This window comes from Saimiri boliviensis, chromosome 18 (assembly GCF_048565385.1).
Source record: "Saimiri boliviensis isolate mSaiBol1 chromosome 18, mSaiBol1.pri, whole genome shotgun sequence".
Lineage (NCBI taxonomy): Eukaryota > Metazoa > Chordata > Mammalia > Primates > Cebidae > Saimiri > Saimiri boliviensis.
Window position 1 is genome coordinate 39,578,078 of NC_133466.1, and position 25,298 is coordinate 39,603,375.

The following is a 25,298-nucleotide window of genomic DNA, read 5'->3' on the forward strand; positions in this document are numbered from 1 at the left end:
GGATGGGGAATGAGCAGTCTGTGAGCGAGACACAGCTGCTGGAGAAAGGACTCCAGGTCTCGCAAGCATGTCAGAGATTTGCAGAGAGAGGCGGGGCGAGGCAGTTAGGTGGAGCCCCAGTGCAAGGGCCCAAAGGGGACTGTTACTCTGAGCTGTCCCTTTGCTTTAGCCAGGAAAAGCTAAAAGTTCTGGTTTCACTCAGAAACTTCCCTAGCCAGGGTGGCTACACCGGGGCATGTGGGTGGAATTAAATAGGGGATTTCTGGGCAAAATGAAAGTGGGGAGGAGGAATGAGAGGACAGCTGTTGATAGGAAACGAATACTAGCATAGATTCAGACTCCCCGAAAGATGGGTTAGAAGAATGCAGTGTGAATCAGACAGTGACGCTACCAAATCAGGTAAAGGCGCTTCCATTTTTTCCAGGTTTTTATGTAGCACTGAGGGTCTCTTTAAGAACTCCCCCCTTTCCACCGAGCCTTGGGTTTCCGGGAGGTGGCAGCAGGACAGTCAAATCACAGAGAGTGGGATTTTGGGGAGAGCAAATCATTGAAAAGCTTACTTGGTTATTAGGCAATAAACTATGTCCTGGGATTGATGCCAGGGTGGTTTTGAAAGGGCCAATACCTATTGACCTCTGAAAGAAATGGATTTATTATTGAACGGTCTTTGTATGAAATCTCAGCTAACGAGGGGCATGTCAAAGCCCCGTGGTTAGGCACCCCCCTGCACGGCTGCAGCAAGGTTCGGAGGTTGGATTCTGCTGACATCTGTCAGGCAGAGACACCGCTGTTTGGAGCCTTCTGCTCATCAGAAGCTTGTCCAGACCATGTCTCGCTATAGCAGATCATCCTCTACTCAATTGTAGTGCAGATTGTGGGGGGGAACCCTGTGAAATGTAAAAGGCACTGTCAGATGTGGCAGTTGTCGACCCGTGAGTGTTTCTAAACCCGAGTATGAATTTTTGAATCAAATATTGTGTTGTAATCAGAGAGATAACTGTTGAATTGAATGGCAAACGTGCCTCTCTGTTCCTGGTCAGTAGGCACAAACCAAGAATATTTACCCTACTTGGTTAAAAAAGAAAAGATTAAATGGTAATTGTCTATATTGGATAAAATGCTTAATTAGTGTCTATGACTAGGTGAGTTAGAAAAACCTCAAGCAAGTGGTTACATAAAGGCAAAACCCATTAGTTAAAAATGAATCGGTCAATATGAATAAATATCTGCAGAGGGGTTTACGATGCCTGATCTTGTTTAATTAACAACGTTTTGACAGAGATATGATCTCTTCATTTTACAAAAGAGGAAAAGCAGAACTCTCTCAGGAATACAGTGTCTATCTCATGAACACAGTGGTTCCCAGCTGGAGGTGATTTTCTTCTCCAGGAGACATTTGCAGTGTTTGGAGCCATGTCTGGTTGTCGTAGCTGGGGAAGGAGATGCTGCTTGCATTTGGTGGGAAGGGGTCAGGGATGCTGCTAAGCATGCACAATCCCCGCAACAATAAACCACCCAAAATGTCAATATTGCCAAAGGCAAAAGAACCCTCATAGCAGGGTCGCACTATTACATGGTAGTAACAGGACTGAAATGCAGCTTGTGTGGCTCTCAAAGGTGCTTATTTCACTATGTCACACTTTTCTCCCTACATCAGGCTTTAGAACAGGAAAAGCATTTGCAACAACAGGGAAACGTTATTTATTTATTTATTGTATTTCCTATGCCAACTAGTGCAGAAAATGTTGGAACTTCCTGTGAAGTCTGGGGAGCCAGCACATCCTGCAGGGTATACAAAGAGGATGTGCACCGAAGTCTGTGAAAGATACCTGCCTCTGTGTCTCCCAGCGGGCCCAGGGTTACTGCTGGCCGGTGGGACCACGGGAGGGAAAAGTGAACTGGATGTGAGCGGGAGAGGAAGCTGGAACCATCAGCACCTGCATTTCTGCCTCGCACCTCATCCAGCCAAGACCACCCTCAGAGAAATGGCTGCTGCTTTACTCCCACCTTCTGTGTCTCCAGCAAATTCTGCTTTGCACCATCTCCAACAAACATCATACAGGGAAAAAGCAACTTGAATATCACATGGTTGACTTAGTTAATATGCTTGTTAGACATACTGTTATAGAAAATAGGCACCTCCCCGGCAGGAGATCTGCCTGGATATTGATTGATATTTATTCAACCATGGGTCCAAACCATTGAGAATAGTGACTGGTACGTAGTCTGTGCCCCGTAACTATTTTCTGGATAAAAAAAAGAGAAGGCAAAAGAACTGAAGGAATTTAGAAAGGAAGAACTGAGTAAGAAATTAGATTTTTTTTCTCTAAATCCTAAAATTCGGGACTTTTGGAAACTGCCTTAACTTTGCAAATGCACTGGAAATGCACTTTTGTGGATAGAAAATGCGGTAGATTGCATTTTAATAACTTGAGGAGATTCCATTTGCCCTCAGATGTTTCTGTTTTTACACAGAGACTAATGGTAAATTCAGTGGAACTCACTTTGACATTAATGAGGACTTGTGATGTGTCAAACACTGAGCTGGGTTTGTAGATATTTAAAAGTGTAAAAGCATCTTTCAAATTAGAGTTGTTCTTGCATCTACAGGTGATTGCTATTGGTGTGATTTGTTGACAACTGAAATTTCTTGCCAGGTGAAATTTTGCAGCAATTTCTTGCCTCAGAAATTTTTATCACTAGAAGTTTATTCCTTAAGGTCATTTTAATAGCTCTCAGTTTAAAATGTAAATACACATTATTCTCATAAATCCACGGACATTTAAAGGCAAGCAGTTTATTGTCTATTTCGTTGGGAGGGATCCTGGGAGGGAATAAGGCAAATGAAAGGTAGGTGTAAAAGGTGAAATGGGAAAGGGAAAGGGAGGAGGTCAGAGTGGGTGGCTCTTCTGGCAGGCAGTTAACAGTGGAAGAATGCAATGGGCTTTGCGTCTGCAGGGAAGGGCTGAGCCCCCTTACTAGTAGAATGCCCCCAGATTTCACCGGTGGCTTCTATCTGGCATGACCCCATCACTTTGGGGAAAAATGAGGTTCAGCTATTTGTTATATGAAAGCTATATGATCTTATAGTAATATATTTTAGCTTTCATACATTCAGAAAAGTGGATCTTAAAGTGTAGTCTGTAGACTCCTACGGGTTCTTATAATAACACTTTCAGGGAGTTTGCAAGGCCAAACCCATTGTTCTAATAATATTAGAGCATTAGTTGCCTTTTTCACTCTCATTCTCATACCAGGGCACAACAGGTATCTCCAAAAACTACGTGGTAGGTGAAGGTATCACTCAGACAGGTAATGGCATGTGTGTTTGTGCATTCAAGTATTTTAATAACTTCTCAGTTTTAATTTTGGGGAGATATACCCCACATCAATAAAATATCTTTTAGTCTTCAATAATTAAGAATGTGAAGCGACTCTGGGACCAACAACTTGAGAACTGTTAATTTTGGACAGCTGCTTCTAAAACTGGTTGGAATATCTCTAAGATGAGTTTCTTTGGGACCTTTTGTTTTTATTTCTGCTAGCTTCCCTTACTTTATTTCAGAACTCACAGGATTAAATCTCACCAGAAAAGGAAGGGAACATCTTGTTAGACTATTTTATATCATCCAAACACTTTAAATATAAAATCAAATGAGAGGAAATGGATTTTTCCATGGCAGAATCAGCCTTTTACAACATTAATCTTTTGCATCTTTAACTAGTTTATTCTATAGAAGAGGATGAGCAACTAGCTAAATAGGCAATTCATATTTATGTCTAACTTATAGGAAGGTGACAGGAATCCCAATCAGCCAATCAATCAAGGGCAGAATGATTCTTCTATCTCTTGTCAATAGGCTTGCAAATTCTGCAAAGCTGTGAAGATCCCTGTGGTTGAGTCTATAAATCCAGAAAAAATACTGGTAGCCACAAAGTAACTAAAAAAATGACCCAACTTGCTAAAAACTCTACATTGCTGAATCATACTCCTTATCACAATAAAAAGGTCAACAGATACTGAGCAATCATTTCAAAAATACATACACACAGACTTATCTCTATTTGGAAGGACCCACACAATCGAATTTTATGAATAATAAAGGTAATTAAGACTCTTAGCCTACAGTTTTTGAATAATTTAAATAATAGATCTCTCTTCTCCTTGGGAGTAACTGGGACCTTTCATAGATGAGAGGGCAATACTTTATTTAGGTCACTTTGGAAAGAGGTGTCTGCACAATCAATTTGGACCCCAACTGTGGAAATAGTTAATGCCCCTAAGAAGTGGGCTTACTTTCTATCTCTCTGTTCTATCTGCGTGGAACATGGAAGTCCTGCTCTACGCAATAGTAGCTTTGAATTTAATTTTTGGTCAGTTTCTCACTTTTTTTAAAAAAAGAGAAAACTGAAAATACATGATTATGTTATTGGATATTTGAAATATACATTTATTGCAAAGTCACAAAAGTGAAAATGTGATGTGAAATCAGAAAAGATGTCTTTCCTTTCCTTTGTGTTTGGGACTCAGAATTCAAAAAAAGGTAATCAGACTCCTAAGTTCCTGACTTCCTATTATCAGGTTTTGTAAAGTCTACCTTTTGTTTGGTTTTATTGTTGCTTCCCTCTTCATCTTTGATTCTCTCTCTCTCTTTCACTCTCTCTCTCTCTTTTTTTTTTTTTTTTTTTTTTTTTTAGATGGGCTCTCGCTCTGTTGCCCTGGCTGGCGTGTGGTGGCACAGTCTTGGCACACTGCAACCTCTGCTTCCCAGGCTCAAGTGATACTCCCTCCTCAGCCTCCCAAATAGTTGGGACTACAGGTGCACACCTTTAAGCTGGGCTAATTTTTGTATTTTATGTAGCTTCACCATGTTGTCCAGGCTGGTCTTGAACTCCTGGACTCAAGGGATTCGCCTAGCTTGACCTCCAAAGTGGTGGGATTACAGGCGTGAGCCACTGCACCCAGCCTCATCTTGATTCTCTTTCTCATTCTCCTTCTCTCAGAGTGCTATGGTTTGAACGTATTCCCCAAAGTTAGTGTTAGAAACCTAATCCCCCATGCAAGACTGTTGTTGGGAGATGTGACCTTTAAGAGGTAGTTAAGCCATGAGAAAACTAGCCTCCAAATGAGTTAATGTCATTATCTTGCTCTCTTGACCTTCACTGTCTGCAAGAAGGCCTTTGTCAGACATGGACCCCTTGACCTTGAACTTCCCAAGCCTCTAAAACTATAAGAAATGTAGGAAATAAATCTGTCCTTTATAAATTACTCAGTCTCAGATATTCTATGATAGCAGCATAAAAGGGACTAAGACACACAGTAATCAAATCTAATCTCCTTGATATGGATATGTTTAAATCATTGTAATATAGATAGTGTTGTTTTATGTGGGAGTTATTTTTAATTTTCTTTGATGGTATTATGTTTTAAAGCCTAGTTTATCTCTTTTTTTAATTCAATATCGTATTTTAAGAAATCTATCCATGTTTAAATAAAACATGTTTATTGCTTCTAACTGCTGCAGAGTATTCACAGAATGCATCTGACTCATCTCAGTTATTTGCTTCCTTAGTGATGAGCACCAAACCCCACACCATACTGGTGAATTTTTTGTCATTTAGTACAGAATTTAAATTACATGGAGGCAGGGATTTTGTCTCTTTGATTTACTGCTGTATCCCTAGCACTCAGATGAGTTCCTGCCACTTATTAAAAGTTTGGGAAATTTTTGTTCAATCAACAAATAAATTTATTTGCATTTGGTAAATATGTGTGGAATGTGCAAATAAAGTTACTTAAGTGTTAATTTTCTTACAGAGTCCTTCCCTTACTCCCTAGTCTATCTGAAGTCTTCTTGTTACATATTCAGTATATCCTGGACTTTTCTATGGAAGCACCAATTACAGTTGTAATTATCATGGTCCCACTTCGTTGATTCATTCTCCTGCTTTGTCGATTTCTTGCTAAAACAGACACTTAATTTACTATGCATTTACTCTGTCATTTGGCAATCTCTGCCCAGATTTTTAGTGACATGATTCTCAGAGTTGGGTGGTAGAGGTATCAATAGCGGTGGCTTTGACCAACAGAGAGTCCTGAAATCTCCATCAGGTATCAGTTGAATCAATTAAAACATCAACCCCAAGACTGCCCAAATACATACTTAATGGCTATATAAATACAGCCTTAAGGCAGATTTTCTAGTCCATCTTCAATTGCCCTTTTCCCACCATCCTGCTTACTCTTTTCTACAGAGAAATTCTGAAGCCTCTGACTTAGGCTGAGAAACGTTGATCCTGATGTTTTCAGATGCCTCTAACTACGCGTAGCCTGATGCTTTCCTCCATCCTGTGGACCACAATTTTGAGTCTTCCTTACCCTGTGAAGATGGTTCAAACAGAAGGAAACTGAGTGAGGAAAGCCAGGAGGAAATCAGGAAAAAAAAGTGAACAAGAGGTTTACAAGAAAGAGTTTAGTGATGATTTCAAATATCAAATTTATTAAACTACAGTCCTGTTTTGCTACCGATGAAGATACTTTCTAAGAAATGCGTCATTAGGTGACTCTGTCATTGAGTGAAAATCTTAGAGTGTATTTATACAAACTTAGGTGGTATAACCTATACATACCTGGGATATATGGACCTATTGCTCCTAGGCTATGAACCTGTATAATATGTTACTGTACTGAATACTATAGGAAATTATAACACAATGGGAAATATTTGAATATCTAAACATAGTGTATAGCAAAAGTAGAGTATACAAGATAAAAAATGGTGTACCTGAATAGGGCACTTACCATAAATGGAGCTTGTAGGATTGGAAGTTGCTCTTGGTGAGTCACTGGGTGAATACGAAGGCTGCCGACATTCCTGTACACTACTGTGGACTCTGTAAGCACTGCACATTTAGGCTACACTAAATTTGTTTAGATTTTTTTTCTTTAATAATAAATTAGTCTTTGCTTACTGGAAGCTTTTTACTTTTTAAATTTTTTAGTGTTTTTAACCTTTTGGCTCTTTTGTAATAATATTTAGCCTAAAACACAAATGCATTGTACAGCTGTTCGAAATTTCTTCCTCTGTACTCTTACTCTGAAAGCCCTTTTTTATTTGTAAAGATAAAAAGTGTAGCATAGGTCAGGTGCGGTGGCTCACGCCTGTAATCCCAGCACTCTGGGAGACCAAGATGGGCGGATCACCTGAGGTTGGGAGTTTGAAACCAGCCTGACCATCACGAAGAAACCCCATCTCTGCTAAAAATACAAGATTAGCTAGATGTGGTGGGGCATGCCTCTAATTCCAGCTACTCAGGAGGTTGCAGAGAGCTGAGATCGTGCCCTCCAGCCTGGGCAACAAGAGAGAAACTCCATCTGAAAAAAAAAAAAAGGTATAATATCATAAATATATAAACCAGTAATGTAGTCATTTATTTTCATTTCAAGTATAATGTACTGAACATAATAGTATGTGCTATGCTTTTATATGACTGGCAGTGCATCACTAGTCATATGAAAGCATAGCACATACTATTTTGTTTGTTTAAACCGGCATCACCACAAACACGTGAGTAATGCATTGCGCCATGATGTTAAGACAGCTACAACATCAGTAGGTGATAGAAGTTTTTCATTTTTGTTATAGTTATATGGGATCACTGTCACATATGTGGTCCATTGTTGACCAAGAAGTCCTTATGTGGCACATTACTGTATTACGAAGATTATATTTGGAAAGAATTGTCAATTAAATTATTCTCAGTACCCTTGGTTGCTATAGAAAAATATAAGGATACATGCAGTGAGAGAATCTGGCTCATTTTATAGCAATAACCTAATCAATGAAATAAAGTATTCTACGAGGCTGAATGTAATCTTTACTTCTCTCACTAACCTGTAATTTATTAAAAGTAAATTCAAGATCCTTTTGCTAAGCATTACCCCATATCGCAGGGTTAATTATATAAACTTGAAAGCCTGGCAGAATCTTTATAGATATAGTAGCTGGCATAAAATCTAGTGGTAGAAGAAATATTCTCATGCACTGACAATTTTTAGGAGTCAAGAGTACATGAAAAATGTAGTTTAAATGTTCATTCTCTAGTTTAAACACTAATTAGTTAGCAGTTTGATCACAGACGTTGATATTGTTGACCTCATTAACTTTAGTGTATCTTGATGTGGTAAAAATGCAGAGGAAAAATCAGTGCATAAAACAGAAATCAGACTTTGACAATATTCTGCTTTCTTAAAAGCTCCATTAAGAATGAAATGTCAGTTTTGTGGTGTGAGCTTTTCAGGAACTAGTTTTGCAGCCGTCTGACATCTGCTTTCAAGTAGCAATCATGTAGCATCTGAGAGTAGTTTTCACATGGTTCTCTTTTAAATGTTATCAGCTCTATTTTCTTCCTTTCTTTTGTTCTTCCTTTTTATTTTCGTTTTCGTTTTTTGGCTACACTTGAGGGTGCAGGTAGAAATGTACTCTAAGTTGCTATTGCTTAGAAAGTGTGAGTGTATGTGTGTGTGACTATTAAAGTATGTCGTATTTAAACTTTAATGGCGCTTTCTGATTTTTTTCTTTTTCTTTTTTCTGAGTATTTCACCTGAGGTCAACATTTAAGAGCACTTTTTATTTAAAAGAAAATTATCAAATGATACTTGCTACGGCACGGGAAGCGAGATTTTATGCAGGACCATTGTGATCGGTATAGCGACCACTACAAAGGGGTCTTGCAGTTGGGGAGAGAGATTGGGCTCATTTTCCAATACAGCGTGGGTAAGTGGAATTTACAGCCAGGGAGCAGGGAGCAGACTGAGGGTCAGTGGACGGAAAATGACCAGGAGAAAACATCAAGGGTAAAGAGGATTCTGGCCAAAACGACCTAGCAGGATTTTTGCCGACGACAGGCCAGGCTGATCAGACAGCAGCCAGAGAATAAACTGACTTAGCACGCTTCTTTTGCTACAACTGGATTTTACAAAAAAGTGCACAGATGGACCTAGGAGAAGGTTCAGAAGCACTAAATTTTGGCCAAAGAAAGAATCTGTGTCATTTTGAATTGCATTGTGTTGCTCTTTATGGAAGTAAAGGGAAGAAAAATGGCATATTCTTTGTGATCTGTGAGAACAACCCAGCATTCTTAGAGCATTGTGAATGAGAATGAAGGTTTCGAGCCCAGAGTGGCTACAGGAAAGTGGAATCGATGGTTGGGTGATAGTCCTGGGAGGCGGCTGTTGAGCGCCTGATAGTCTGCCTCACAGAACTCTTCCTTTTTTTTTTTCCAGAAGATCCCCCAGGCCCCTCTCCTGCTCATTGGCCCCCTCCCAGTTGGCCTCCGCAAACAGAAAAGTTTGTTTCTGGCTGGGTGCGGCGGCTCATGCCTGTAATCCCAGATCTTTGGAAGGCTGAGGCGGGTGGATCACGAGGTCAGGAGTTTGAGACCAGCCTGGCCAACATGGTGAAATCCCACGTCTAATTAAAAAAAAAAAAAATAGCTAGACGTGGAGGTGCAGGCCTATAATCCCAGCTACTCATGAGGCTGAGGCAGGAGAATTACTTGAACCCACGAAATGGAGGTTATGGTGAACAGAGATCGCGCCATTGCACTCTAGCCTGGGTAACAGAGCAAGACTCCACCTCAAAATAAATAAATAAATAAATAAATAAAAATAATAAGTTTATTTGCTCTTAGCTTTCTCCCTGATTCTGACCAGCATGGCCATGGTTGTTGCAGAAGTTCACTACGTCTTAACTTCACACACATTTAAAAGAACCTAACGTTCTTTTAAGCTTGATTTTAGCTGTTTAAAATCCTAACTAATGAATATTTTTCCTTCATCTGAGAATTACGAGAGAAAATTTGGCACTTAGGAGTGTTGCTCGCCAGGTAAGTAAATTAATTTCCTAAACTTCCACATTTCATTGTGAATACAGAGATGATAATTTTAAATTCAAGACCAACTTTCCCACTAGATACTCAGCTACAAGGACTTTTGGAATCCCTTATTGGAAAGGGGTCTAATAGGGTTCTTTGAAAAATTTCAACTTAGGTCTCTAGGTGTATTTTCAGACTCCAAATCTCAAAACCTTTTATAGGAAAGAGAGTTTAAACATTGCATAGTATAATGGTTTTCAAAATTTTTGAAGGAAAGCGAGGGAAACATCAAATGTGTCTGCCAATAGAATGAAAACAGGGCTGCTGTGGCAATGGGCAGTGGCCACGACATTTTTGTTCTTCTTTATGGAACCACAAGGCTTCATGAAACGTCATTTAAAAGTGAGTGTGTCCCGATGCATTTCTCTTTTGACTGTTAAATAAAGACTTCCGGTTGCTTAACTTTCCCTCGTCACGTTGTGAAGTCCTCTGCAGAGGAACTGAGATCTGACCTACCCTGGATGTGCGGGCTTGTTTTTCTAGGCTCCTTCAAAGGTCACCTCATGTCCCTTCTTCTTTTGCTGCATCGACAAACCCTCACCAAGTCCAACCAAGATATCCACTCATAACTCTCAAATTTACCCCCTTTTTTTTTTTTTTCTATTTCTTTAGCTACTATCATTATTCTCACCAGTCTTCCTGTTTATGGACTCTTCCCAATTCAAACATCTCAGGTAGGGATAACTAAATTTATTACAAATAAGTAGTACCTTTAAAGTCCTCAGTTTGCTCAACAGCAAATGAAACTGCCGTGTACCAGCCATAAGATAAAGGAGCATTGATTGAATGAGCTTTGCTATGGCTGGTGGGCACGATATTGGTCCTCCCTCCAGCAAATTCCATCACGAGGGACATTCGGCTTTCTGAACATTTTGAGAAGACATGGGCTACAGGCAAAAACAGTAACTGCAGAGGATTAGGTTCTGGTGTAGGCGGAAATGTGTCCCCTGAATTTATATCTTGAAGTCCTAGTCCCAGTACACCTCAGAATGTGATTACACTTGGAGATAAGGCCTTTAAAGAGGTAACTACGGTTAAATAAGGCCGTATGGGAGGGCCCTAATCAATCCGCCTGGTGTCCTTATAAGAAGAGGGAGAGACACCAGGCATGAGAGTGTGGAGCAAACGCCATGCGGGGACACAGCAGGAAGGGGGCCCTCTGCAAAGCAAAGGCCATGCGGGGACACAGCAGGAAGGTGGCCCTCTGTGAGCCACAGAGAGGCCTCAGTAGAAAGCAAACTTGCTGGCACCTTGGTCCCTGACTTCGAGGGGCCAGAGCTGTGAGAAATGACGTTTCTATTGTTTAAGCCACCTCATCTATGGTATGTTGTTAGACCAGTCCTAGGAAATTAATACATATTCTGAATGGGGGTTGTATTTGTTTACTATTGTTTTTTAAAATGTTCACTTCGAAAGGATACATATGTGTGTGTGTGTCTCTGTGTGTAAACAGACACACACACACCCACCCGCACACATATATATATAATTCTATTTCTATTTTATTTTATTTTTGAGACGGAGTCTCACTGTGTGCCAGGCTGGAGTGCAGTGGTGCCATCTTGGCTCACTGCAGCCTCTGCTTCCCACATTCAAGTGACTCTCCTGCCTAAGCCTCTCCTATAGCTGGGATTACAGGCGACCGCCACCATGTACAGCTAATTTTTATATTTTTAGTAGAGACAGAGTTTTGCCATGGTGGCTTGGCTGGTCTCGAGCTCCTGATCTCCAGTGATCTGCCCACCTTGGCCTCCCAAAGTGTTGGGATGGCAGGTGTGAGCCACCACGCCCAGCCTAAATTCTGAAATTTGGTTCAGAAAATAGCTAAATACTAAGATTGAGAAGTGACTGTTCAGCATCCATCACACTTATTCTCTGTTTTGTGCCTATAAGGTAAGAATGACAAAAATCTTAGTATTTCTCTGTGCACCCTGTTTTCCACCCATCACAAATGCTGTATCATCGAATGTCATCATTTCAGAATTCTTTTAAAAAACATCTGAGAATACATCAAACATTACAATCATAAGTAAATTGTTTTTGTTTCCCTGGGTAAAATGTTAGAGCAATTCCTAGAAAGGATGCTTAACTTCCTAGACCATGCCAGGTTTAGAAATTATTAGCACTCACATAGATCTTGGGGCTTGATAGTACAAATCTTTATTTTTTCTTAGCACCAAGGTTATAAATATTTAGAAGTATGTTATAAATATTTGGACTTGCAAAGAAGAAGTACCTATTTGAAATATTTTAATTTCATCCAATTCTTAAGTTCTACCAGGTTTAATCACTTTTCCTTTAATCTATAGTAACACATATTAATGGAGAATTTAGCTGTCTCATGTTTTGCTCTTGGTAATTTGTATTTTTCTGTTTTTCCTGGAGTGAGTCGGAAGGCATATGTTACCGTACCTTTGTTATTCTTGCCATCAGCATATAAACTGAAGTAGGATACTTCTATGTATGTAGACTATGAAAATTCTTCAATTTTATTATCTTCTTATTTTTCAGTTCCTTTTGAATGTGGTTTTAATGGACTTACCAAGCAATATTATATCATTGCAGAAAAGAATGTGCACAGAATTAGCAACATAGACCATTCTAGGGGCTTCTAAAGAAGTTATTTTAAATAGAGCTGTTTGGTTGTTATAACATACACTGCACCCTGCCCACAAAAGGGAACTCTCGTTTGTGAAGGGAGTCTGTCATTTTTTCAAAAGATAAAGAAAATAGTTGTCAAAAGATTGATAACTTCATCTTAATAATTTTGATAAACAGCAAATACTTCATCCATGTTACAAAGACACAATAAATTTTAAAATACCTTACAATTGCTTTGCCTTTGTTCTCTCTTAAAAATCTGTTAGGACCACCTGTTTCAGAGAAAACCTTTAAGATCATTTAGCTGATATCCCTTTATGTATGAAATATTTCCATTGCATAGCTAACTGATGAATTGATCTAATTTTATCAGGAAAATTCAATTTGTTCTTTTATTTAGGTTGGTGTTTTAAAGATTCCTGTGTGATCGCTTGAACCTGGGAGGCAGAGGTTGCAGTGAGCCAAGATTGCGCCACTGCCCCCCAGCCTGGGTGACAGAGCTAGACTCTGTCTCAAAAAATAAAAAAAGAAACAAGAGATTCCTGTGTGAAAATCTCAGCTAATGAGTATTTCACATCATAGTGTGTTTTATTAGATGATTATTTTCAATTTAATTTCTGCTTGGAGATATATATATATATATATATATATATATATATATATGTTTAAAATGTTTGAGAAACAAGTGAGATCACCAAGTGATGACAGAGAGTCTTAAATTAGACACACAATTTAAGAAAATAAGAAACACTATTGTACTAGAGTCTTAACCTTTAAAGACCTATACACCACTTATTCTCACTTTTTATTTGATGGAAAACTCATTGGAGGTAAAGCCAAGACAAAGCCAGGTCTTAGAGTCATTTTTGCATGACTTATACTGTATCTGTAGCTGTAGGTATCTTTATAGTCAGATATTTTGGGGTCAGATATTTTCTGGGCAAATGGTCTATTAAAATCTTGTCCTGGTTTTGTTTGCATGCAATGCAAAGCAGTAGAGCTTGGCATTTAAATCCCTAAAATATCATCTGGTGATTAAAACTGGACCACAAAAGATAGCTTATGCAGCCATAGCTGGAAAAGATTAGCCCCTCTCTAAGTAAGTGCTGACCCTTACGGAGAGGAAATCCAGGAAAAATGTGGTCGGGAACTCTGTCCAAGTCCTGATTAATTGTATTTCAATTTAAAAAAAAAAGTTTTCAAACATTAGGGCCTGAAGGACCCTAAAGGGAAAAGAAAGCTGGACAAAAAAATAAGTGAGTTGGGAGATTACTGTGATTTGCTTGTAGGACAAGACTAGCGAGTGGCGGTTTGAATACAAATAGAATTATAAACTAACAATGATGCGGAAACCTAGACTGTTTTTCTTCCAGTTTGTGTGGGAAGTTTTGGGACAGGGCTGACAGAGAGACAGGAAATGGAATTAAGGGGACAATGATGGTCGTTGAGCATCTGTGCCACCTTGGGAGTCACTTGGGATGTAATCTGCTTTGTAAATTAGGAATACTAGGAATGGTAACTTTTAATGAATGGTTATTATGAGTCAGGCACTATCTAAATTGCTTTACCTGTATTAAGTCATTTAATCTTCATAAAAACCATGAAGTTATTATTGTTATAAGCCCTCCCCTGTACTTCCTAAATGAGAAAATTTAAGTCACATAAAGCATAGAACATTTACCTGAAGTGTCACAGTGACTTAGGGGCAGAGCGGAGATGGCAGCCCAAATGGCCTTACTTCAGAGCTTGTGTTAAACACTGTTAACACTGTGCTGGCCGGTGCTTAAGACATCAAATAAAATGGGGCTACTGGAACATTGTTATATTAGGTACATCTCATGTAAATCAACCTTACAACAAAAAGTTCTTTACTGTTCCCATACCAGAAACTAGTTTGGATCTAAACATTTTGAATTCTGTTCACTGATCTCTTTTATGCCCTCAATGACATGTTTATGCCTTGAACAGTCAAATGGCACCATTTCAATCCCCATCATCTCCAGGCCGGACTTTCTCCATAATGGATTGATGCTTGGTTCCATTTTTTAAGCCTTTAAGAGTCTTTCAAATACATTTTATTTTTTAAAAAATTCATCTGTCTTTCAGATAAGGAATATTTCTTACACACACAGTCTCCTCCTAAAAACATTCATAAACGTTTTACACTGGGTGTAGAAGATCTATTTGTTAACACCAATTTGTAGTCATGATGCCTTTGAGGATGATGAGGAAGGCACATTTTGAACTTTTGCAAGGACTCTCCCTTTTCTAATTTCCCTAATGCTTTTCATTCTGCAGGTATGTGGGTCTAGGCTTACAGTTTGTCTGCTTTCAAGGCATATGATACAAATTCTGTGTGCATTGCTCATGATAAATTCAGTAGGTATCTGTGTAAATGTCATGCTATATGTAAAGTGGCAAGAATTTCACTATAATTCGACATGAGGTGGAGCATTAATTAAGGAACATACATACAAATGACTTGAGGGAAAACATTTTGCTGTCGGGTGGTTTGGAAAATGACCATAATGAACATTGTTGGCATTTTTTGTGACCTATAAAGGCTATATGAAGGCTATATGAAGCTTTACCAAAAAATCTACTGAGATCAGCAGCAGCAAATCATTAACTAATGGGTACTTAAACTACTGGCACAAAGAATGATATTAAAGCTTCAAAGAATAAATTACTATTTACTGATGCAGAATGAATTACATGATTATTGCAAGTCACAGCATATGAGGATGTATTATCATTCACATAGTACTAAATAAAATAGATGCATTTACTGCAAGTTGTTATTTTTGATGTATGTTCTTTTCTAATTAGTAGAACAAGTGATAATGGCAAAAAGCCTGGATGTTCAGGTGATAAAAAGAAATATCCATTCTACAGAAAGCTAAACTGTGGATTTGAAGCATTAAAAATTCTATTACTTCTCTCCTCAGATAAAAACTACTACCCTTTAAAATGTGACAATCAAATGCTCGTTGACTGTTCTTGTCAAAACTTCTCAGACTTTGATTTTAATGAGTTATCTTCAGGAGAACATCCAGAGGGGAAATGAAGTGGGCTAATTCCACTGAGTTGATAATGCGTCCTCAATTCGTCTTTGCCTTGCTGTTGAGTATAAGCTGTCCTTTGAGGATCACATCATATTCCTTACTCACTTTTGTGTCTTCAGCATCAGTACGTTCTCAAAAATATAAATTGGAGAAATTTTAGTACCTTTTCCGTCTTCATGGATTTTCTTTCTTCTAACATTGTCTCTGATTGTGTCTGATTTTTTCCTTTAGACTTAGTAGTGTGGTGCTATGGTTTCTGTCTCTACACCCATCCAGACCTGGCAGGTTAACCCTCTCCTATGTAGGTTCAACTGCTCCTCACACTTTAGGACCAGTCTTGATTTTAGGAGTGATATAAGAGTGGAATGGAAAAGTGATAATCAAGGACTCTAAGTACAGGTCTACATGCCTCAAGGTGAAACATTACTGTGGTCTTCTCTGTGGTGACGTAGTTTTCTGGAACTGGAAATTTTTTCTTCATTTCCATTCTTCTGGAGGCAGCAACTTTATCTTCTGTTTCTGCCAGTAGGTATCAAGGCCCTGAATCCAGTTGTGTCAGACCATAGTATTAAGTATACGTTCATATGTCTTTGCTGGTATTAATCCCTATCCTATTTTGAGCAGAGTGGTTCCCTTGCTTCATCTTTTCTTTCCTGTCTAGGCTGTAAATTCTTTCTAAGAGTTTGCTTACGACAGATAGACATGCTCTACGGAACTGGAAAATGCTGGCCAGAACCATTTCCTTTACCTGGGTGCATGACTAAACTATGCTTCCCAGGTCTTCGCATCTAGGACAGCGACACGGTCACTGGTACCTAAGTTTAGTTCCAGCTGATAACATTTAAGAAGAGTTAGATGCCATTTTCAGTTCAAGGCAATTAAGAGCAGAATGTGCATTCTCCAGGTGCTCTCTTTCTCCCTTTCGCCACTCAGGCTGAATGATGCTATATTGATTGTGAAAAACATGTTGAAGAGAGTGAAAGTAAAACAAGATTCTTTTCTTTTTTTTTCCTTTTTTCCTTTTTTTTTTTTTTTTTCTGAGACAGAGTCTTGCTTTGTTGCCCAGGCTGGAGTATAGTGACATGCAGCCTCCACCTCCCAGGTTCAAGAGATTCTCCTCCCTCAGCCCCCTGAGTAGCTGGGATTACAGACACGTGCCACCACATCCGGCTAATTTTTGTATTCTTACTAGAGATGGGGTTTCACCATATTGGCCAGGCTGGTTTTGAACTCTTGACCTCATGATCCGCCCACCTCGGCCTCTCAAAGTGCTTGGATTATAGGCATGAGCCACGGTGCCCGGCAATAAGGGTCTTTTCATTCTGGAATGACGGCATGCAACAGAAACCCTATTGTCAATCTGCACTGGATTATGATATGCTAAGCCTTGGAGACTTGGAGTGTTTTTTTGTTTTGTTTTCTTCAAAATCAACTAGTCTTTCTTAATTTATTCCGAAGTGGGCTGTGACTATAATAAAAATCTAAAATACATGGCAGTGGCTTAGCATTTGGGTGTCAGAATTTAAGGAAACAGATACGGGAGGCTGGAAATATGGCAGTCGGTATAATGCACTGACAATACATGTGGTAAAGCTATAACCTGCCATATTGGGAGGCAGACCATATGCCTGCTCAGCTGACGGGCTTACAGGATTCAACTGAAAGGATAAAACTGTTAGAACATGTTGGCTGATATTAACTGGGATTGTTAAAGAAAGGTGGCTTCGGGAAGAAATTGACCAACCTGAAAGCAAAATGCATAGGAATAGAGTGAGTCTAGAAAAATGGTCTTTAAAGAGTTGGAAAAGTTGACTGCTTCTCACTCTGAAACAATTAGAAATCAGATTTGTTACCAATTATGACTGAGAAAGCTTGTGAGCAGAAGAAGTCAATGTTTAATAATATAACAATATTTTAATATTACTAAACATTATGTATAACAATTTTAATAATATTTTAAATATATTTTTAAACACCTTTCTAGTTAAGCCTATCTCCTCAAGTAATACTGATTTTTCCAGGAAGCAGTCATTAATTTTGGAACAATCTATTGACAAGAGAAAAAATAAATAAATTAGATTTGGGAACTATGTCCATGAAAGGACTTCGGGTGTGTTTGCTGTACATCACACTAATTGGAAACAAGTAATCTAGAAGCCTAAAAAAAAGTAGCAAACCGGGACTAAAACTCTCCTAGTAAAACCCTGTAACAATGATTGGAACTTCAGCCTTCAATGAGCAGAAAGTAGGTTCCCAAAGCTTTTCTGTCCCTAGAGAGGGCATAATTTCCAAAAATTTATTTTAAATGTGCCAATGGAGAATTATGGCATGGAAGAACAAACTGTCTCAACTGAGAAGGCCAGGGATCACAGGAGCAAGGAATAGATGATGTCCTTTCCAAAGCACAGAATCGGGTTTGTAATAGCTGTCCCACAAGATTTCAGAGCTGCTGTGTACCAGTAACTATTTTGTGTTTTCCATTCTTACCCGCTTTTTAACGGGAATGGTTATTGCAGTTTTGCTGTCCCTGCTCCATCATTATGTAGTCAGTGTTAGACAGAGGCCGATAATTTCTTTTTCTGGTTCATTAGTCACCAGACCATGAGAAGCAACATGAGGCAAGTTAAAAAGGACTTCACATCATCAGGAGTTTTTGACCTTTCAGCTGATTGCAGTGAATACTTGGGACTTTTCCTTGGAGTATGGAAGAGTGTGTTCCATATGTGGGATGAGACATAAAATGAACATTTCCTCCACAAAAGAGTAATGTGGCACAGACAATGATGTATATCTGCCAAATCCACTTCTTTTCCTTTGAAGAATATTGATGGACTAAATTTCCTAGCCAATTTAAGATAGATGCAGCTGTGACTGGATTATTGTGAATGGAATTTTAATATTATTAAACATATTATATATAATAATAATTTAATACTATTTTAAATATATTTTAAAAAACCTTTCTAGTTAAGCCTGTTTTCTCAAGGAATCCTGATTCCTCAAGGAAGCAGTCATTAATATTGGAACAATCTATTCCTCGTTCCAATGGAATATAATATGGGCAGAAGTGTTCTATGAAGCTTCTAGATCTCATCCGTAAAAATCACCCATCAACAATCGTTTATTCCTTTCCCCTTTGAGGGCATCTTTGGAGTTTCTGTGTTTAAGATGCTGGTAACACAAAACGGAAGAAGCCAAATTTATGAAGCAGAGCCCTCCCGACTCCATCACCATATTATTAGATTATGACATAAGCAACCAATCAGTTTTGATTATGTGACAGAAAATTTATTTATTTTTTTCTGCAACAGTTAGCCTACTCTGACCACTTTCTACATTCAATTTTATTTTTTCATGAAGACAGTGGTCTTGGGTTTATTTTGTTTTCTTTGTTTTTATTCCTGTACCTTTTCTATTTGAGCTAAGTTTTAATTGGTATTGATAATCCATTCTGGCTTCCTTATATTGATTTCATAAATTATTGAATTTAATTCTTGGTTCATTTGTTTTTATTCTTTGTTTGTTAATAGTGAAAACATTTAATCCTCTTAATTTTACTCTGAATGTATTTTATTCTGGTTCTGCGAGTACAGCTGTGGCCACATCTCATAAATTTTGACATGTTATTTTATTGTAATCTCTTTGTTATTCTTTTCCAGAGGGCTCCCAGTGAAGTTTTAATTTTCTCATTGATGTAAAAGTTTGTGAGAATGGTTGTACATTTCCATGTGGTTAAACATACTGGTTTAAAATAGTGTTCCTCTGCTTATAGCAGAAAAAATTTTGAATATTAACTTTTTGGAATTTCTCTTCTATGTTTTATGTAGTTATTGAAGGTAATAAATAAGAAATTGCAGACAAAATACTTAATATCATGCTTAATCATAATCATTCAGTAAATATTAGTGAATGATACTGTTTTTATTGGTAATACCCTGCTAAACTCTAATGATAGTAGCAGCGCATGTGAAGGAAGAAGAGTCCAGTTTTGCAGCTGAAACTGTTTTTCTGAATGGCAGGCCAAGCAGAGAGAGAAGAACACAATATTTCCAATTCCAATTTAACAACTACAGGATCACTTTTGTTTATGTGAAAAAGTGTGTATCAGGGTCTTGTGGTTCTCTATTGGCATGTAACAAACCACCCCAAAATTTAGTGGCTTACATCAACATTTATTTTCCTTACAAACCTGCAGTTTGGGTAAGGCACATTAGGGTAGCTCATTTCTGCTCCTCTCAGCACCAGCTGGGACATCTCAAAGTCTGAGAGCTGGAATCACCAGAATTCCTCCTTATTTACATAGCTGGTAGCTGCTGTTACGCTGCCAGCCGTCCTGGCTGCTGTTTTAGACCTTAGCTTGGATTGTTGGCTAGAAAACCTAATAGCGGTCTTTCTGTGTGGCTTGGGTTTCCCCACATACAGTGGCTGAGTACCAAGGGTAAGGTACAGAGAGAGAGAGAGAGAGAGACAGAAGTGGAAGTAGTATTTTTTCTAACCCAGCTATGGAAGTCCCACAGTGATTTCCTCTGTATTTTGTTAATGGCACATAACTAAGGGGCCCATGTTCATAAGGAGGGGGAATAGACCCTACCTGTTGATGAAGGAGTGTCAGTGCTGTAAAACCACATGGGATGGTGAGATATGTTGGAATGGCCATTTTTAGAACATGTATCTGTCGGTCTGTGTTTTTAAGGGCTTGTTACTTTCATTTCTATCTTAGCTTCTGGTTAGAAGAATGGCTGTAAAGTCTTTATGCTTATTATTATTTGTTCTCACTGACTCTTCTTAGATTTTTTTTTTTTTTTTTTTTTTTTTTTTTTTTTTTAGACGGAGTTTTGCTCTTGTTACCCAGGCTGGAGTGCAATGGCGCGATCTCGGCTCACCGCAACCTCCGCCTCCTGGGTTCAGGCAATTCTCCTGCCTCAGCCTCCTGAGTAGCTGGGATTACAGGCACGAGCCACCATGCCCAGCTAATTTTCTGTATTTTTAGTAGAGACGGGGTTTCACCATATTGACCAGGATGGTCTCGATCTCTTGACCTCTTGATCCACCCGCCTTGGTCTCCCAAAGTGCTGGGGTTACAGGCTTTAGCCACCGCGCCCGGCCTTCTTCTTAGATATTTTAGTGGGAACATTAAAGATACTGGGTGTTATACTCTTTGAGATGATTTAGACCACGGTGGACCACTTTTTAAATCCTTTTCCTAATGCCAAAACACAGATCTTATCAGGAAATACTACCAAGTCAACTTGGATTGACCTAAATTTGGTGAAATAATTAAAATATACTTCCTGGTGGGTGGTTTTTTCCCCGTTTTAATTTCGCAGTGTATCATTGCTTTGTTTGTGACAGTAACTTCTAAGGATGGTAGAATCTTGGCCGTGGGCTGGAAATGTTAGGAAGATTGGAGTAATGATCTATGCTTTGAACAGCCAAATCTAAATCAACCTTTGAAATATTACTTGGGCTGGCAAGATGCAGCCTGGACCAAGGACGTTACTGTAAGCCAACAACTTTTTGGAACAGTAGATAAAGCTCTGACATTCATACCAGCTGTGATTTTGATTAAGTCACTCTTCTTGCATTCTTAAATATTTGCCTTAACTTTATGGTCAGACCTGCTCACTGCCACTACAAAGCTGAAGAGAGAGAGAGCTGAAAAAGCAAGCTATTCCTTACTAAATTTACTAAAAACTAAGTAGCACCAAATGAAGAGCTGGCACAGCCTGAATCAGCTATAGATCCCAGAGCACGTTCGACCCTGTAAATAAAGCCCAATAAAGAGGCACAAGGTTAAGTTCGAATCTGTAAGTAATAATACTTATTGAATGTTTAGTGTGGGCCAGCCACTATCTTGAGCACTCTGTGTTTATAATTGTGTTGTTTTCTCAAGCAAGAGAAGGAAACAGGTATCATCATGATCTTCATTTTAAAGATATCGACACTAAGGCTCAAGAAGTCAAATAACTTATTCAAGTTTATACAGCTAAGTGACAGAGCAGGAATTCAAACTGGAGTCTTTCTGACTGTGAACTCTATACATGCAAATACTTCACTACACTGCAGATATGATGGAGTTCAACCCCACTAATTTTATGATGAAGTAGTTTAGGCTCAGATGTTATATGACTTTCTCAAGGTCACAAAGCTAATGAGTTAATTAGGCCTTTAGGTACTATGTTGAATGACTGTAATTCTCTACCCATCATAGTGCTGCATTGATTTTTAATTTCACTTAGAGGTTCTACATCCCAAATAATTAACAAGCCATGATCGAGATAGTAAAATATTAGAGAGATATTTCTGAATTTATGTTTAGTCAATACTTGAGTTTCTATGAACTTACTGTGTGGCAAAAAATTCTCTGTAACAGATAGTTGCAATATCTTCACTTGTTTATATCACAGAGATATTTTTCATGATCAGTGAAATATTGTCTGTAAGGTGCACAATATGAAGCACTAAGCGTTAATTGTGTAAACTGCAAGACACCCAGATCACTGTTGCGTTTGTGACTGAGATCATTCCTTGCTATCAGCCCACAGTGCAGAAGTCCAGCAACCACGAGACACTCCCTTTTACCCATTCAAAGTGGTTCTTTCCTTCTCTGGTTAAGCAGTTAGTAGCGCAGACTGTTGTGGCTGGTGTATTTCTACACAGTCGGTAGGAGAGAGTAAAGACATGATCAGAGCCGCAAATTCAGGAATAGAGCAAGCTTTCCCGGCGTGTTTAATTACTTCCTATGAGAAACACGAAGTGCCATCTCGCTTTTCCCTAAGGTCCAACCACAAGCACGCTAATGCAGAATGAGAATTACCAGGCTACGCCTAACACAGCGCCATCTGGTGGTTTCTACCTCACAATAAGATAAATACACAGACAAACCTCATTTTACGGTGCTTCACAGATAATGCGTTTCTTGCAAATGGAAGGTTTGTGGCAACCCCGCATCAAGCAACAGCGTGTGCTCCCTTTGTGTAAGGGTCCCATTTTGGTAATTCTTGCAATATTTGGAAGTTTTCGATTCTTATATGTATTAGGATGATCTGTGATGAGCGATCTTTGATGTTACTATTGTAATCGTTTTGCAGTGCCACAAACTGTGTCCAAAGAAGACTAGACTACCAGCCTAATGAGAAATAGCTGTGTGTCCTGACTCCTTCACCGACCAGCCGTTCCCTCATCTCGCTCCCTCTCCTCAGGCCTTCCCATTCCTTAAGACACACAATATTGAAATTAGTCCAGTTAATAACCCTACAATAGCCTGTAAGAGTTTAAGTGAAAGTTAAGAAAGAGTTACAAGGCTCTCCCTTGAAATCAAAAGCTAGAAATGATTAAACTTAGGGAGGAAGGCATGTTGAATGTTGAGATAGGCAAAGAGCCAGGCCTTTGTACCACAAACATTTGGCCAAATTGTGAACGTAAAGGAAAAGTTCTTGAAGGAAATTGAAAGTGCTACTCAAGTGAACAAATGAATAATAAGAAAGCAAAACATCTTTATTGTTTATATGGAGAAATTTGAGTGGTCTGGATAGATGACACCAATCATAACATTCCCTTTAGCTAAGGCCTAATCCTCCTTAGCTCTCTTCATGTTCTGTGAAGTTCTGTGAAGACTAAGAGAAGTGAGGAAGCTGCAGAAGAAAAGTCTGAAGCTAGCAGAGGTTGGTGCATGAGGTTGAAGGAAAGAAGCCTTCTCTATAAGATAAAAGTACAAGATGCTGCAGCAAATCTTGATGCAGAAGCTGCAGCAAGTTCTTCCTAAAATCTAGCTTACATAATTGATACAGAGGTCTACACTGAACAACAGATTTTCAATGCACACAAAATAGTCTTACATTGGAGGAAGATCCCATATTAGAATATCATAGCTAGAAAGGATAAGTCAATGCCTAGCTTTAAAGCTTCAAAGGGCAGGCTGATTTTCTTATTAGGGGCTGGTGGCTTTAAGTTGAAGCCAATTCTCATTTACCATTCTGAAAATCCCAGGTTCCTTAAGAATTACCTTAAATCCACCTGGCCTGTGCTGTATAAATTGAACAACAAAGCTTGGATGACAGCACATCTGTTTATAGTGTGGTTAACTGAATATTTAAAACCCACTGTTGAGACCTACTGCTCAGAAAAAAAAACGATTGTGCTCAAAATATTACTGTTTATTGATAATACACCTTGTCACCCAAGAGCTCTGATAAAGATGTATAAGATTAATGTTATTTCCTGTCTGCATAATTCATCATCCATTCTGCAGCCCATGGATTAAAGGGGAATTTTGACTTTCATGTATTATTATTTATGAAATAAAATTTTAAGGCTATACCTGCCATAGATTGCAATTCCTCTGATGGATCTGAGAAAAGTAAATCAAAAGGCTTCTGCAAAAGATTCACCATTCTAGATTCCAGTAAGAACATTTGTGATTCACGGAAGGAGGTCAAAATATCAACATTAAAAGGAGTTTGGAAGAAGTTGATTCTAACCTTCATCAACGACTTTGAGAGATTCAAGGCTTCGGAGGAGGGAGTAACTGCAGCTGTGTTGGAAACAGCATGAGAACTAGAAGTGGAGGCTGAAGATGACATTGAATAGTTCTAATCTCATAATAAGACTTGAGTGGATGAGGAATTATTATGAGTGAGCAAAGAAAATGGTTTCTTGAGATGAAATATACTCCTGGTGAAGACGCTATGAACATTTGTGAAATAACAACAAAGGATTTAGAATATTACTTCAAAGTAATATTCTAAACTGAGAAAGCAGCATCAGAGTTCAAGGGGATCAACTCCAGTCTTAAAAAAAGTTCTACTTCAAGTAAAATGCTATCAAACTGCATCACATGCTACAGAGAATTTATGTATATATATTTTATTGCAGTATAGGTTCTGGGGTACACGTGAAGAACATGCAGGATTGTTGTATAGGTATATACATGGCAATGTGCTTTGCTGCCTCCATTCCCCTGTCACCTATATCTGACATTTTTCTCCATATTATCCCTCCCCAACCTCCCTTCCCGCAGCTATCTCTCCCCTATTCCTCCCCCACAGACCCCAGTGTGTGATGCTCCCCTCCCTGTGTCCATGTGTTCTCATTGTTCAACACCTGCCTGTGAGTGAGAACATGTGGTGTCTGATTTTCTGTTCTTGTGTCAGTTTGCTGAGAATGATGCTTTCCAGGTTCATCCATGTCCCTACAAAGGACATGAACTCATCGTTTTTTATGGCTGCATAGTATTCCATGGTGTATATGTGCCACATTTTTCCTGTTCAGTCTATCATTTATGGGCATTTGTGTTGGTTCCAGGTCTTTGCTATTGTAAACAGTGCTGCAGTGAATATTCATGTGCATGTGTTGTTACAGTAGAACGATTTATGATCCTTTGGATATATACCCAGTCATGGGATTGCTGGGTCAAATGGAATTTCTATTTCTAGGTCCTTGAGGAATCGCCACACTGTCTTCCACAATGATTGAACTAATTTACACTCCCACCAACAGTGTAAAAGTGTTCCTATTTCTCCACATCCTCTCCCGCATCTGTTGTCTCCAGATTTTTTTAATGATCACCATTCTAACTGGCATGAGATGGTATCACAATGTGGTTTTGATTTGTATTTCCCTAATGACCAGTGATGGTGAGCATTTTTTCATATGTTTATTGGCCTCATATAGGTCTTCTTTTGAGAAGCGTCTGTT

The 25,298-nt window shown here is 38.8% G+C and overlaps 1 protein-coding gene across 3 annotated transcripts in view; it reads left to right on the forward strand.

The window, feature by feature from the left end:
- Positions 1-25,298, forward strand: part of NSUN3 (NOP2/Sun RNA methyltransferase 3) — a 203,361-nt gene that overhangs the window by 168,994 nt on the left and 9,069 nt on the right. Inside the window, exon 7 of one of the 3 annotated variants that reach the window (XR_012514792.1) lies at positions 1,735-13,113. The exons of 1 other annotated variant lie outside the window; for it this stretch is intronic. The gene's annotated coding sequence lies outside the window, so the exon portion shown is untranslated. Of the gene's footprint in view, positions 1-1,734; positions 13,114-25,298 lie in introns of those variants that run through there. One more of the 3 variants, XR_012514793.1, reaches the window with a different exon arrangement.